We start from the raw sequence: 6,760 nt of genomic DNA, 5'->3' as shown, positions 1-6,760 counted from the left end.
CTTTACTAAAAACACATATCCTAGCCAACCAAGTTTGAAATTAGGTTGAAATGGGAGCACTACGGGCATGCTATAATCAAGATATTTTTCTACCAATCTCCGAAGAATTTTCAGAAAATGATTACAATAATCAACAGGCTGAACTCATATGTAAAGTCTCTGTGGATACTTTGGGAGAAGTAAAGATCTACTTGAAGGATGGCTCATTCAACATATTCACTACAACAAAATAGGCTAATTACGACGGCCAACTTACGACGGAAAAAAATGTGCGCCCAACTTACGACGGAAACAAGTAAAACGTCGTAACTATTTACGACGAAACCCAAAACCGTCGTAAATTTAATATTTTATTAATAAAATTATGCACGACACGATTAAACAAAAATGAAAATTATTTGAAGTTATGACGATTTAAACATTTGTCGTAAGTTAATTATTTTTATTAAAATTTTAAATTGAAATTGAATAAAAAATTATTTTATCTAAATTTACGACGAAGTATTTGTGACATAAAATATCAGATCGTCAATTTTACAACGAAAATTAAAATTCTTCGTAAGTTATCAAAGAGGGAAATTAAACTTTTTCCCAAAAAAATTTGGCGGGAAAATAAAAATCATTTGAAATTGCGACGATTTGAACATTTCATCGTAAGTTAAATATTTTTATTAAAATTTTAACTTGAAATTAAATAAAAAAACATTTCATCTAAATTTACTATGAAATATTTGTGACGGGAAATATTGGAACATCCAATTTACGACGGAAATTAAAATTCGTCACTAATTCAAGATTCAACACTAGTTAACTATACTAGTCAAACTGGTGCTTGACTGTTAAAATATCAAACCAAATAAAATTATTTTGATATAAAATGTTGGCTATATCACTATTATATATATCTATTGACATCCATACAGTTGGATCGTTGAAAAATATTTTTAAAATAATCGAAACACTAATTCAGGATTAAACACTAGTTAGCTGTACTAGTCAAACTGGTGCTTGATTGTTAAAATATCAAACTAAAAACAATTATTTTGATATGAAAGTTTGGTTATATCACTATTATATATATCTATTGACATACATACGGTTGGATCGTTGAAAAATATTTTTAAAATAATCGAAACACCAATTTAGCATTAAACACTACTTAGCTGTACAAGTCAAGTTGATGTTTGACTATAAAAATGTCAAACCAAATAAAATTATTTTGATATAAAATTTTGGTTATATCACTATTATATATATCTATTGAAATCCATACGGTTGGATCGTTGAACAAATTTTTTAAAATAATCGAAACACCAATTCAGGATTAAACACTAGTTACTTGTACAAGTCAAACTGGTGCTTGACTGTTAAAATGTAAAACCAAATAAAACTATTTTGATAACAAATTTTTGTTATATCACTAATATATATACCTATTGATATCCATACGGTTGGATCGTCGAAAAATATTTTTAAAATAATAGAAACACTAATTCAAGATTCAATACTAGTTAGCTGTACTAGTCAAACTGGTGCTTGACTGTTAAAATATTAAACCAAATAAAATTATTTTGATATGAAATTTTAGCTATATCACTATTATATATATCTATTGACATCGATATGGTTGGATGTTGAAAAATATTTTTAAAATAATCGAAAAACTAATTCAGGATTAAATACTAGTTAGTTGTACTAGTCAAACTGGTGCTTGACTGTTAAATTATCAAACCAAATAAAATTATTTTGATATGAAATTTTGGTTATATCACTATTATATATCTATTGACTCGTTGAAAAATATTTATAATTTAATTCAAAAAAAAGTTTATAATTTAATATATATTATAAAATATTTATTTGGAATAAATCTTTTATTGGAGGGTTAAAAACGTCAAAAACCATGGCTGATATATCAATCTCTCCCCACTTCGTATCTCTCTCTCCTCTAATATTTTCTCCGCATACAACGATGCCAAACCCTAGCTTTCTCAATTCTCTCAAATCTACACACAAGGTTCGATTATTCTATACACACAACTATTTTGTATATATATCTTCTCTTCAATTTCATCTTAGAGTTCTCAGATTTTGATTTCGATTTCAATTCGCGAGCTTATATATATGTGCGAGCTTATATATATGTATGTATATGTGTCTATATATGTTGGATGGGCGAGAACAAGGACAGCGACGTACGAAACCAAAATTATCAGTGTACTCCCAAAATTAAACTAAAACAGGTGGTTGTCGACTTATCAGAGTATAATCAGGTTCATCTGAAGTATCTTCAATTTCCTAGACGGCTTCATATTTGTAGGTGATTTAAGCTGAAAATGGTCTGTACTTTTGTGCAAGATATTATATTATAATATAGATAGTATATATGGAATTAGGTGATGATACGATACTTTTTGTCAATAATGTTACAGAAGTTTTGAGAATATATGATCACAGGGAGTATTTTTATGTTAGGATGCCTTCTCAGTCTGTTTGCCCCAACATTTGGCTTTCGTTTAACATGGCTTTTGGAGGTGTTGGTTATGATTTGAGTTATCCTTTGTCTAAGGCTGTTGCCAAGAACCTAGATTTGTGTCTTAAAAAGATATCCAACTTTGTATGGAAGTGATCAAATTATTCATTCCTGTATTGCTGATCTTGGAGTTTCACTAACTCTGGAAAAAGGATTTCACCAGGTAAACAATTTTAGCCATTATCTTAATCTACTTTTAACATCAACATCTACATTTCTGAGTGATAATCTGTTAATGTTTGCAGATTGATTTACATCTGTTAATGGTATTTTACACACCCAAGTACACACACAAAAGATATTTTTTGTTTTTGTGATTTCTGGATTTTTAACTTTGTGAAATAATGTATTGAAGTGTTTTTGTCTGATTTATATGGCTTAATATAAGTGGAAAGTTTGTTAGTGTTAATGAGATTTTTGTTTATATGTTTTGCAAACTAGTCCAGACTACAGGCATATAGTCAAGAATAAGTTTAAAAAGTTATGGATTTAAGTTTTAGATATAATTGAGTTATCCGTATATCAGTTTGTAATTATCAGCATCAAAATTCATGTATATACTTGAACATATTATCAGTATCCTTATACTTTATTCAGTATGTTAGGTCAAATGCTAAGCTTAATTCTGAAAGTTTTAACTTTGATTGTACTGAAGTAGAGAAGATATCCGGTTATACCATTACAATCAGAAAGATAATGATTGATTATTGTATAATATCGTTAATTCGGTATATCGTGATCAACCCTTAAACTAAGTGAGGTAGGTCTGCATCTTCTTTCTTCCCTAGTTTCTGCACATTGCAGAGTAGTGGTGATTTAGAAAGCAGGTAGTATATAAGCCACTGGCATGATACCATTGAGCATAGCCGACCGGAGTTAGTAAAACCGGGGCTGGCAAAAGCCTAAGCATAGAACGCTATAATGTATGTTGGTCAAGCTACTAAATGGAGAGCAAGCAGAAAGACAGTGTGACAGATGCATTGTGTGATACTTTACGCGCAATTCTCTACTCAGACAGGTATGAATGGCAGCTGATATGTTTTTAACTTAGATTGGATTTTCATTTGACTTTTTTGAAATGGCTGCTTAACATCGTTAATCGTAGGGATTTCTGTTCGGAAAATTTCAAAGATGTAGATGTTTTATGTGTCCTTCTTCAGTTGTGTTATGTATGGCACGGAGAACTGAAACACAAATATAATTAGTTTGACACAGCGGGGCACATGTCATGCAGTCATTACTGAACATGCTTGGTCAAACAAAATTGATTATTATAGGAAAAAATGTTAAATTTTTTAATATGCAGACTGTTCTGTATAAATTACCGACCTGAACAGTGTAAGCAAGTAGATGTGGTTGTCCGGTTCTTTGCACCAGACAACTTCTGTTTCTGCAAATAATCAAGACATTGTTAAATGTGTCTGATCAGTAATAGCTGAATCAAAGATTCTAGTTTACCAGAAAATATCTTGTACTTCACAAATATCTTTGGCAGGAGCTTTTCTCTAACCAAAATTGATGATCATAAATGTGCTCTTTTTTTATAGTGGTAGTACACTCTATTAGTCTTTTTAGCTAGACAGTAACAAAAATTGAGATGGATAAAACTAACTAATTAAATGTTTTTGTATACAATAAATCATCTGCAAGGAAGAACCAGTGACTTAACATGGTTAATTAAGGAAAGGACTTGTCAATTATAAACTATGAGCCACTAACACTTTAACGGCTAAATAATTAGAACTATGTTGAATTCATTTTTATCTTCAATAGTGTTCATATGATTGTGTTTGCACTTGTTAGTCTTTTTTTTATGTTTGATGGTGCCTTTTACGAGTTCTTATAATGCGCGCACGTAGAATATTATGGGGTGATCCAAGTGAGGTGTGTCTTTGTAGTTATTTTCAAGGAATGTAGTATATCCATGTCATTTTGAAATGTTGCATATTATTTTGATTTACTTTGTGGTTATATGCTTGAATGTGAAGTTAATAAGGAGACCAAACGCTAATATCCAACAGTGTTGGATTTGCTTGTTATTGTCCATGCCTTTTGCCTATATTTCATTTTTTGTTGTTTACAGAATTATATGACTACTGTCTTAATTGTTATCTGGACGAACGTTTCATTGATTTTGCAATTACATAACAGAAAATTTTGTTTCAGGATATAAAAAAGAAGCCAAAGTACCAAGTAACATTTACAGTAGGATTTGATCAGAGAAAAATCATTGACGCAGCAGTCAAAAAGGTAATATATCCTACTAATTCGTTGCATTATATAAAAATTACATTGGTATTGATTCATTGTGTCATGTTCCTTCTGTAGTTCTCCGAGGATTTTCAGATTTTGCTTTTCCACTATGATGGCCGAACTAGTGAATGGGATCAAATTTTTTTACTTGTTAGTCTTTTTTATGTTTGATGGTGCCTTTTACGCAGGGGCAAAAGTAATATATTTGATTTTCATTCATTTTTTGTAGGTAGCATTTCAAGGAAAGATGGGTTTGTGTATTTGATTTTGAGAAGAAAAAAGAATTGTGTGCAACATAAAGCTCAAGGACATTATATTTTGTTGGATTTAGTGGCTTCTACTTTTTTTATGTATTGCACGATTCAATATGACTTTGTTAGTTGTACTTTTAATATTTTTATGTATTTTTTTGTACTTATTGATATTTGAACATTATTCCAATTATAGTGAAATAAAATAATAAAAGTTATTCCAATAGTTTTGATTGCTTTTTGTTTGTATTTTAATGGAATTTAAAGGGGGAAGCCAAAAATGGCTGGAAACTGAAAAATCAGAATTTGGCTATTCTGGAACTACAAACTTACGACGGTTGTTCATCACATATTCCGTCGTAAGTTACTAATTTACGAAGTATTTTTCCGTCGTAAAATTATGTTTTATCTCATTATAAGTGGGTCTCGTAAAGTAATATGTGACATTTTTTCCGTCGTAAGTACATAACTTACGACGTTATTATTCATCGTATTATGGTATCTTACGACGATAAATTCCGTCGTATGTAGATTTATTACTTTATTGAGTATGTGGGCCCCAACTTTCTAACTTGCGACGCAATTTTATCTTGTGACGAAAAAACGAATTTACTACTCGACCAAAAACGACGATTTTTTCCGTCATAAATGGCTCAATTACGACGATTTCAGTTCAAAAAAACTGTCGTAAATGGTCAGATTTCTTGTAGTGATTCAAGAAATAAATAATGGAAAATTTCTCAACAGTGGTGCTTGAAAGTGTGATTAGTCTGATGACTGAAAATTATATGTTCACAAAAATGAGGAAGGTACAACTAGTTGAGATGTTGATAAACAGATATGAAAGAAGAGCAATGGAAAAGGTGAGATGGAAGATAGGGCTATTAGGAAGGTTGATGAGTTGGAAAAAATGGAGAGAAGGTCAATTGAACTCAAAGCTCAAGGATCATGCAGAGTTTCTGAAAATGGTATATTTTTAAATATCAGAACCCACAGATTGCCAAGGTACATGGTTGAACATCTTGGTAGTTACTCATTGGAAGAATGGTTGAAGCTGGTGGAAACATTTAGAGGAACTGAGATCATTGATAAACTGGAGTGCCTTATAAGGTTGAAGGACTTAGTTAGATCTCAGCCTGGATATGAAATCTTTAGGTAATTCTGTAATTCAAATGCTCATTGTAACTGCTCAGTGACAGCTATGTATAAAAGGATGTAATTTTTCTATCTTCCGTTTTCTCATTTTAGCTTGGGAATAGTCTTATTATCAGACATGAATTTGTGACAAGCAATCTTCTCATAAATTGGGGGAGATTGTTCTGCAGCACATGCCTTAACATAACAAGGTTAAGTCATATTGACAATTCTAAGAATTAGTTGACTTGTAATAGTTTGTGTAATCTGTAAATGTATTCTTTGAGTTAGTAAGAATGATTGGAAGACTAGACTCGAATATTTTAACATGAAGATTACACCTATTATCATGAAGATGTATTCTTTGAGTTAGTAAAAAATGATTGGAAGTCTAATCTTCATCACACATTACACCTATTATCATGAAGATTCCAAATTACCAGTCAACAAATCATTTTAACATTAAAATGGAATGCCTACAAATGCAGCTTGAAAAGTACAAAGATTAAAGGTCGGGATGAACTGGACAAGGGAGTATAAGAGCTTTGAAAATTTTCTACAGATCTGTAGCACTTTGAATAGAAATAGA

The 6,760-nt window shown here is 30.8% G+C and overlaps 1 long non-coding RNA gene across 9 annotated transcripts; it reads left to right on the top strand.

Moving 5' to 3' along the window:
- Positions 1-1,914: 1,914 nt before the first annotated feature.
- Positions 1,915-5,263, top strand: LOC141671369 (uncharacterized). 9 transcript variants are annotated; one of them, XR_012555112.1, is made up of 5 exons: positions 1,915-2,339; positions 2,476-3,551; positions 4,700-4,783; positions 4,862-4,936; positions 5,016-5,263. It is a non-coding gene; the product is annotated as an uncharacterized LOC141671369 (long non-coding RNA). The 9 variants fall into 9 exon arrangements; XR_012555120.1 differs by lacking the exon at positions 4,862-4,936 and having other exon boundaries at positions 1,917-2,339; positions 2,476-2,696; positions 3,322-3,551; XR_012555115.1 differs by lacking the exon at positions 4,862-4,936 and having other exon boundaries at positions 1,915-2,316.
- Positions 5,264-6,760: the final 1,497 nt, after the last annotated feature.

The sequence above is a fragment of the Apium graveolens genome, chromosome 7 (genome assembly GCF_009905375.1).
Source record: "Apium graveolens cultivar Ventura chromosome 7, ASM990537v1, whole genome shotgun sequence".
Taxonomy (NCBI): domain Eukaryota; kingdom Viridiplantae; phylum Streptophyta; class Magnoliopsida; order Apiales; family Apiaceae; genus Apium; species Apium graveolens.
This window is presented reverse-complemented; position numbering and strand designations above follow the sequence as displayed.